At 35.4% G+C, this 10,235-nt stretch overlaps 1 long non-coding RNA gene across 1 annotated transcript; it reads left to right on the top strand.

Annotated features, from left to right (window-relative positions):
• Positions 1–8,778: 8,778 nt before the first annotated feature.
• LOC113329443 lies at positions 8,779–9,725 on the top strand. The gene is made up of 2 exons (XR_003349892.1): positions 8,779–9,037; positions 9,148–9,725. It is a non-coding gene; the product is annotated as an uncharacterized LOC113329443 (long non-coding RNA).
• The last annotated feature ends 510 nt before the right edge of the window (positions 9,726–10,235 follow it).

The raw sequence follows: 10,235 nt of genomic DNA on the forward strand, positions 1-10,235 counted from the left end.
TATTATTAAAAGGAAGTGCAGGTTGTTTACCCAACTTACAGGAAATGCAAGAAGGTTCTTTATCAACTTGAGTTGTTCTTAATAATCCTTTATTGATCATATATGTAAGACGTGAAAAAGAGACATGGCCTAGATTAGAGTGCCAAGACATAAATGGAGATACAGTAGAAGTAAAGGAGTTTGCAACTGCAGCGGTAAGTTCATTCTTTGATTGTTGAGGAACAATGAGAGTTTCAAGAAGATATGGACTACCAACTCTACGGGCCGTTAACGAAGCCGTTTTTGCCGAACACATCTCGCACCTGGGATTGGAGAATGCTAGCGAGGAGGGGGCGACTAGGATACTAGGTCGCATCAATAACCTTCTCGCTATCCCAACAAGCTCCTCTATCCTGGGATCCTGTATTACACAGCCAAAGGAGAAGAAATAAATGTTAAAACCCTGATTACACAGTTGCCCAATTGATATAAGATTCATCTTGATCTTTGGAACAAGTAACACATCAGATATACGTATTTTGTCTGAGACGTTAACCTGACCAATATGACTAGCAGTTATTTCAGATCCATCTGCAGTTTGGATTTTAGGTGTAACAATAGGATGATTATTTTCAAATACATTAGAATTGAATGTCATATGATTAGAAGCACCTCAGTCAAGAAACCAACCATTTGAAAAGGTACCTGTGGGAACTGAGAAAGTAGATGTTGTTGTAGAGTTATTGTTACCAATTGCAAGGGATTGTTTGAGCATCTCTTGAATATCATCAAGATTACTTGATGTAGATTTTGATGTTTCATGTCTTCTTTCTAATGCAGGTGCTGTAAGAATGGACGGTACACGTGTGTATGCAGTGCCATTTAGCCTTCTCCTTTCTCTCATGTTTCTTGAAGATGGAGATGTACAGTTTCCTACTGTGTGACCAGGTTCTATATAATAATTGCATTAAATTTGTGAGTTTGATCCTTGGTGGGTTGGATCTTGAGAGACTGATGTTTGTAACACACTCTGTGTTGATGGTAAAGTGCAGTTCTTAGCCAAGTGACTAGGTTTCATGCAGTTGTAACACTGAACCTGTGACATGTCACGATAGTTTCTCTGAGAGTTGAAAGTATTATTAAAACTTGCACGTGAAGGAACGACAAACACATCAGGCATCTCAGGCTTGATCCTTTTTCGAGTTTATTCAGTAATAAGCTCAGACAAGGCAGCTTCTACAGTAGGGAGAGGTGATCGGTGAAGGATTAAAGCTCTTACAGTCTCAAAATCATCTCTTAATGCCATTATGAGTTGAACCAGTCATGACTCTTCTCTGTATTTCTGACATAGCTCGATATCTACAGTCCAATTGGGTTCCATAAGTGCTAGTTGATTCCATATAATTGACATCTCAGAATAGAAGTCTTAGATTGACTGATCCATCTGCTGCTTCATAGATCGGATATCTTGTTCTAGTTTGTAACGTTAAGCAAAGTTGATTTGGGTATACCTTCTTGAAAGAAACTCCTATGCTTCTTTGGCAGTTTCAAAACCAGTGAGTTGCATACTTATGGAGGTGATTACTGTATTGCTTATCCATGTTAGTATCTTGTGATTGTTGATCTCCCAGTCTTCAGCGCTTTCTCCTTCAATTCCTTTGTCTTTGCTGCTAAGCTCAATTTCTTTATCTCTAATGACAACACCAGTTGTAAAGACAACACTAGGCTTTTTGGCTTTACCATCAATATATTTCCACATAGATTTTCTTTTGAGTAAACTTCTCTTAAGGAAGGACCAATGGTTATAGTTTGTTCCATCAAACTTTACGGTGATAAGTTGATAATCTTCACGCGACATATTGGACGATAACATAAAGTATTTTGGATACTAGGGTTTGAGTTTTATGATCTAAACACAGATGAAACAGAAATGGATACATGACGGATTGATAGGATTGATCTTGTTTTTGTTGTTTTTTGTTGTTGTTGTTGTTGTTGTGCAGCGGAAGATGGGTTATTAGATCTTGCCAGGCTCTGATGCCATGACAAAGATTGTCATGACATGTATATTCTGAATGAGAAGATTGTATTCAACGTGATAATCCAAGATACAATACATCTGTTCTTATATACAACAAACAGAGATAAAAAGGGAAACAAGATATACACGCCATGTAGAAGAAGATATTATCCCAAAAGGTCAGGACAATATCGTTTAACAGATGACACATGAGAATTCTAGTTTTGATTATGTGGGAAGAAAGATACAACTTAACTTAGTATATATGCGACTTCAATGTGCATATTTGTGCCTGAAGGTGTGTGTGTGTAGCCATAATCTTGCATCATGGATCGATGTTGATGAGATTAAGGAGGGATATGAGGTGGATATCCTTTAATGACTTCTAATTTTGTTGCATAACTAATGGTTGTAGTTCTTAGGTTGGAATGGGCAGACAACAACCACTTATGATTCGATTGTCTATTCACAACTCCAGCTAATTCATTTATAAAGGGATTCAAATCTAATAGCATCCGTTGGATGTTTACTACAACATAGAACTCCTTCTGCAGCAAATGCAGAATGTAGAGTTCTTTGATGCATACGGGAAAATTAACTTTTTTTTGGCACATAAGCTTGCAAAGAAAGGGTCTTTTCTAGCGAACGGTCAACATTTTCAATTGAATAAAAATAAAAAACAGATTTTGTAAATATGTAGAATTTCCTAGATTTGGTCAGTCTATCGGTTTCGCCTTGCTGCTTTGTCCAGTAATTTCTGGTGTTTAATCACTAATATCTGGAAATTCAAATGTCCTCTTAAAATTGTTTTTTTTCTATGGCTTATTGCTCACAACAGGCTGCCTACTAGAGATTTTCTTCTGAGAAGAAGAGTTGAAGTTCCAATTAAATGCTTATTTTGTGGTAAGCCAGAATCCACCTCTCATCTTCTTCGTCATTGCAGATTTGCTAAAAAAATTTGGGAAGTATTCTTGAATAAACTGCATTGGTTCTTCTCTATTCCTTTGGATGCTCCTGCAGTTCTCCATGCTTGGTCTTTCATTCAGTATTCTAAAGCTAGTTCTGTAGTTTGGGACTTGATACCTGCAGCCATTTTCCGGAGTTTATGGAAGGAGAGAAATGACAGAGCTTTCTCAGATATCATTCATACGAAATGGAAGTGGTGAACAAAGCAATCTACTACATCTTATCTTGGGCTCTTGCTATAAGTGATTTCAACTCAGTCAACTGTTCTGAGGCTATGAAAAATTGGTGTACAATTTACTTTGAAATTCATTGGAACTGTGGCCTGTCACTAGTTCTATTTTTTTCTTTTATTTTCTCTTCTTGTACCTTTGTTTAGGGTGGTATAATCCTTTTATACCATCTATTTTTTGATCAATCAATCCTTTCTTTATCGATCAAAAAAAAAACATTTGTTTGATCGAGCAAAATGAAAGAGAGGAAATATCCAGTAGTGATGTTAGTTGGGTTACTTCATCTTCCTTACCTATTATTTTGAAATGGAAAAACCAACTTCAGTATTGGGAATATTCAGTATTGTCAAAGTCAAGTCAATTGACTTTGACTATAGAGGTCAAATTGTCTTTGTCTAAGACACATTAAATATGTCTGAATAGCTTCCGTAGGATATTATCTTGTATTCTTCTTACACATTCAATACACTAATAATTGTTTTCTCTTTATCTCTTTCTTCTCAAATCATTCTTCAAATATCATGAGAACTATATCAATTCTCATGGTATCAGAGTGGTAATCGATCCTCATAATACTTAAGCTCAACAATTTTTACAACAATTTTTAGCTTCAAGGTAATAATCATTCAATAAGTCTTTCCCAAATTATTTTTAGAGTTTCAATCAAAACTTTATGGTCTCTACAAGATTTGGAAATCATACAAATACACAGAAAAATCGTAACACCCAATTCAACAACAACAACAAGAACAACAATAACAACAACTCCGTAATTCAAAATCTGCATCAAGAAAATTTTTCAACTCAAGAAATTATGTCGACTTCCGCTGGAACTGGTAATTCTTGTTCTTTACCTTTTACCAACATCACCAAGTTTGTGTCAATGAAGTTAGATGGATCAAATTACTTATTATGGCGTGACCAATTTGAAGGAGTTTTGATCTCCACTGATATTTTTGGATATGTTAATGGTAAGTTAGTTGAACCACCACAGAAGTTAATTGTTGATGGAGTTGAAACTATTAATCCAGCATGGGTTTCTTGTAGAAAGTTAGACAGGTTTGTTTCCACTTGTCTTAAAGCACTTCAAAAGAGATATGGTATTTCTTGAATACTAACTTTAGAACTCAGTATCTTGCTAGGAAAAACATGTTAAGAACTCAATTACATGGAATTATAAAGGGTAATCAGTCAATTGTAGTTTATCTTCAAAAGATAAAGTCAATTGCTGATTCTTTGGATGCAATTGGAGAAAAGGTTAATGATGCAGACTTAATGATGTTTGTCATGAATGGTATGGGTCCTAAATATGATGTGTTTGTTATATCCTCACAGAACAGAGAAACACCATATTGTTTTGGTGAATTAAAAGCAAAACTCTTGTCCCATGAACAATTTTTGAGTGAAAGACAACATCATCATGTTGTTGTCTATGATGCACAGAATGATACTGCTATGTATGAGAGAAATAATTCAAATGGTCATAACAGAAGAAATGGTAATGGAAATGGTGGAAACTATAGGCCTATCTAGTCAGTATCAACATGGTTCTAGTTCAAATGGATCTACTGGTTCAAGCACTAATTCTCATGGAAGACCTTACATTGACTACTCAAAAATGTTCTGTCAGATATGTAAGAAAAAGGGTCACTTGGATACCAGATGCTTCTTTAGATATCATCCACCACCAACTGGAGCTTCACATACTTCTAATCAAGCACACTATGAATATTCTGATACTGGTATAAATGGTCAAAGTGGTGCTGTTAATAACTCAAGTTCTACTCAACAAGCTTTTGCAGGCCTTCATGTTAATACTGCTGCACTTAATGATGAGACATCTACTTCTAATAATGTATGGATTACTGATAGTGGTGCTTCAATTCATATGAATGGAGACAGGGCTTTGCTTCAAAATATTTATGATTACAAAGGCAAGGAGCATGTTCAGATTGGCAATGGTAAGAAACTGTCTATTTCTCTTACTAGTAGTACAGTTCTTAATACTTCAAAAACTAGTTTTAGGCTAGAAAATGTTTTGCATGTTCCTGAGATGAGACACAATTTATTATCAGTAGCTTAATTTACCAGAGACAATGATTTCTATGTTACCTTTGATCCATATGGTTATGAAATAAGAAGCTTGAAGGATCATGTTCTGTTAGCACAAGGAAAGATGATAAATAATTTGTATCCCATTACCTCTACTATAATGCAGTTTGCTTTTTCATCTCTTGTAGCTTCTTTAGATACTTGGAATAGTAGGCTTGGTCATCCATCTTTAAAAATTATTCAAAGTATTAATTCTCATAAAAACATTGTTCTTAAAAATTCTAATTCTTCTTCTTCCTTGTATTATCCTTGTCAACTTGCTAAAAGCAAGAGGTTGCCTTTTCAATTATCTTTATCACATGCTTCTTCTCCACTTGCTTTAGTTCATTATGATGAGTGGGGTCCTGCTCCTGTCACCTCATTGGCAGGATATAGATACTATATTCTTTTTGATGATGATTTTAGCAGATTTCATTGGATTTATCCAATACAGCTTAAAAATGAGTCTTTACAATGCTTTCAGCATTTCAAACACTTAACTGAAAATATTATTATAACAAAAATAGTAGCTTTTCAAACTGATGGTGCTAGTGAATTAGTTAAATGTCTTTTTAAAACCTTTTTGGAAACATCTAGCATTCAAATAAGAATCTCTTGTCCTAAAACTCCAGAACAGAATGGTCTTGATGAGAGAAAGCATAGACACATTACTGAAATGGGTAATAATTTGCTTTTTACTGCTTCTTGTCCTAAAGAATACTGGTATGATGCTTTTTTAGCAGCTACTTATTTGATAAATAAAACTCCTACTCCAATTCTTAGGATGAATTTTTGTACAACGACTGTCAAGGTTATTCCTTTTTAAGAGTTTTTGGATGTATTTGCTATCCTTTTTTAAGTCAATCAAGAACTGACAAATTGTCTCCTAAGTCTGTGAAGTGCATCTTTATAGGATATAGTACTTTGCACAAAGGGTACAAGTACTATAATCCTGATAATAAGAAAACTTATATTTCAAGACTCGTTGTTTTTGCAGAAAATGAATTTTAGTTTTCTCCTGCTCTTGCATCTTCTTCTTCTTATTCTCCAATCATATCTGATAATTCTTCTTCATCTTGTCTTGAGTCTCTTCCTTCTTCTACTATTGTCACAAGATCAAAAAGTGGTATTTCAAAACCCACATCTTTTCCTGATCATGTTTTACATCATTCTATTACTCATCCACTTCCTACTGCTTTTTCATCCTTAATTCAAACTCCTTCTTCTCCAACAAGTTTTAAAACTGCTATTCAAATACCTGATTGGCAAGTTTCTATGAAAGATGAAAATGAGGCACTGCAAAGAAATGGTACATGTGATTTAGTTGATCCAGAACCACACATGAATATTTTAGGCTTTAAATGGGTATACAGGGTTAAATTGAATTCAGATGGTACCGTTAATAAATTAAAATCTAGATTGGTGGCACAAGGTTATAATCAGCAGTATGGTATAGACTACGGTGAAATATTTAGTCCTATAGTTAAGTCAACAACAGTCAGAATTATTTTGTGTATTGTTGTTAATAAGGATTGGCTAATAAGGAAATTGGATGTGTCTAATGCATTTTTGCATGGTGATTTAACTAAAAATGTGTACATGAAGCAGCCACCTGGGTTTTTCCGTAAAGAAATTCCTCGTAAAGTTTGTCACTTGAAGAAAAGCTTGTATGGACTGAAACAAGCACCAAGAGCTTGGTTTCAAAAATCTAGTTCTGCTTTGATTTCTTTTGGCTTTGTTAGAGCTGTGTCAGATTTCTCTATGTTTGTTTATTTTACTGGATCAGAAATGATGGTGCTCTTATTATATGTTGATGACATAATATTAACTGGTTCATCAAATGTTCTTCTTGATAAATTGGTTTAGTTTTTGGGTTCATCTTTTGCAATGAAGTAGTTAGGTGATTTGCACTATTTCTTAGGCCTAGAAGCTATAAGAACATCAGATGCTATTAAGCTGACACAGAATAAATACATAGTTGAGTTGTTATCCAAGGCTAAAATGACAGATGTAATCCATGCACTACTTCTGTGGCTAAAGGCCCTAGAATTTCAGTTACAGATGGTACCATTTTGACAGATGTTACAGAGTATAAGACTCTTATAGGAATGCTTCAGTATCTTTGTTTAACAAGACCTGATATTTGTTTTGGGGTTAATTATGTAAGCCACCTCATGCATGCTCCTAATGACTTACATATGCAGTTAGTGAAAAGAATACTAAGATATCTTGAAGGTACACTTGGCTATGGTATTACTTTGAAAAAGGGAGATGTTGAAACATTAACAACTTATACAGACTCAGATTGGGGAAACTGTCCTGAGACTGTAAGATCAACATGGCGTTATGCTGTATTTTTAGGTTCTTCTTTGGTTTCTTGGTCTAGTAAGAAGAAACCAACAGTATCAAGATCAACAACTGAGGCAGAGTATAACTGTCTTTCAGCTACTACTGCTGAACTGGAATGGTTATCCTCATTGTTTAGTGAACTACATATTTCATTAAAGCTGTCAATTACTCTGTATTGTGACAACACTAGTGCTATATACTTTTCAGCTAATCCAGTTTCTCATTACAGGACAAAACATATAAAGATACATTATCATGCTGTCAGGGAGCTTATTGCAGATGATTTTCTCACTGTTCAGCATATAGCATCATAACAGAATCTTATTGATTTGCTTACAAGCTGGGAGTTTGACCTTGAAGCATGAGTACTCTCCATAAGCTCGCATCCATGCAATATTGCATTCGTTAATAATTAAAGGACCTAAACAGATGATATTCTTATCCATTTGTGCAGTTAAGCTTAGCCATACGCCACTAACCGAAATGGTCAGTTTTTTGGGGACTCTATATGACCCTAAGCACATATTCAAGCCTAACCGGCTAACCGACAGACAGTAGGAAAGGTTCACATATTTTGGCACACAAACTATACTTTGGCACTCCATTTTCAAAGTAGGCAAATGATAGGAAAATGACTACTACTTGGACATGCTTTGGGGGAAATAAAAAGGTGTATTCACCGTTCAAGTACTTCCAAGTGTTTCTTTGGAATTTGAAGGGGTGGAGGACGTATTCATCTCCAAGTTAACTTTTTGAAAGAACAGTAACCGAAACAGTTGTCTCAGGTGTCCGTACAAAAACTTAATGCAGTTTAGTTGCCCTAGACATATTACTACTCCGAAGCATGCACATATTTTACTTGTAAGTTAAATGGAGATTATTTCATTTTCCTATGGGATTTAATTAGCCAGGAGAAATACGCCAACACATGCACATATTGTACTTGTATCTTCGTTCAATCTCAGCAGCATACTTGCAACGAATCTCGCCCTTCTTGGGAGAAGTTTTAACATGAAGAAGCAAGTTGGAATTAAAGACTAAGTAAACTTAATCAACAATTAATGTACTAAGATTTAATTTCTGAAGTATCTAAAATCGAAACCAGTTTTGGTAGAAATCGGCGTGCGCCATTTTTTAGTTTCCTAGCATGTCGACACTTCCCAGAATCCACATCTCTAAACAATTATTTTCTTTCCTTTAACCTAATGAAGCAACGGTGCTATAAATAGATGGTATTATTGGCTATTAATCTTCACCTCAAGCTATCCATTAATCAACCATACATTTAGCATTAGATAAGCCTTAGTAGTCTCTTCAATTCATTCATTCATCGCAATGGCCGCTGCTAAGACTACATTGGTTTTCCTTATCTTTGCCTTGATCGCTGTTTCTGCAAACTTGCGTGAGTATACATATGCATGCAAAATTTTCTTATATGTTTATCTGTTGGTGGTCTCTAGATTGTTGCATTACAGGAACTAATATTTTGTTTATATGTGTATGAATGTGCAGAGATGGCATCCGCAGTGGGGGTTCAATGCGCTACTGACTTGTCCTTGAATCTTAATATACTCAACGGGTGCACTTCGGACACTCAGTGTCTTGATGCATGTAACGCGCAGTGCATGGCAAAGTTTAATGTCAATGCATCAGCTTCAGCTTGTGTTGCTGGTCTCCTACAGCTACTAGTTAAGAGTTGTTCTTGCTGTTGTGCCTCAATCTAGAGTATTCGCTACTCTATGAGGAGCTAGTTTATGACATCCTCCTAGCTATTAAGCTAGTTAAAGGGTTAGATAACTATTGCAACTCCAACTAAAAGGAACAAGAGAAATTTACAAAATTAGAATAAAAGCAGCATTTTAATTCCCTAAAAACATTAATCTTATATAAGTGTGTGTCGCTATACTTATATAGCTAAATACACTTAATTAGCTGCTAGTTAGAGTCAGTCGTGTATGGTTGTGTTCGTCGTGCAGTATTGATGTGGATCATCATCTTAATCTCACTTAAGCTAGTTATCTTCATCTTGTATGTGTTATTTGGTGATTCGATCATCATTAATATGTAATTTGTACGTCTTCTTATGATTCTATATGAAATACTCTGTTTGATAAATTGGTATGGCACACATCTCTGATTATATTTTCTTAAGAAAGATACCAAAACTTTACATACTATCAAAAAGGGCACATACTCTTATCAGCTGCAAGGGAGAACTTCCCCTGGTCGAGTACCCTCGGCCTACGGGCCCTCTCTCTTCCTTTGCGTCGCCGTTCCAGACCTACTATGCATTTTGTTGGACTCTAAATGAGTCTGTTAATGAAATAGACATTCCCGTGAATATATACACCAATCAACGTGATATTAAAACTGTCCATGGATTGCATTGCTCCCATTAAAAGTGCTGGGATTTGACCTTGAAGCACAAATACTCCATGAGCGTTACTATCGTGCAAGCTATACTAGATGAACTGGGGTGGTACTTATCTTGGAGGCAAACAATATTCATTTTTGACAAGAGAGTACTAAAGGAATGTAGTAGATGAACTGGCATACGCCGCAGACTTAATTTAGAATTTCTCTCATCAAGGGAAAAAAAA

The sequence above is a fragment of the Papaver somniferum genome, chromosome 1 (genome assembly GCF_003573695.1).
Source record: "Papaver somniferum cultivar HN1 chromosome 1, ASM357369v1, whole genome shotgun sequence".
NCBI lineage: Eukaryota > Viridiplantae > Streptophyta > Magnoliopsida > Ranunculales > Papaveraceae > Papaver > Papaver somniferum.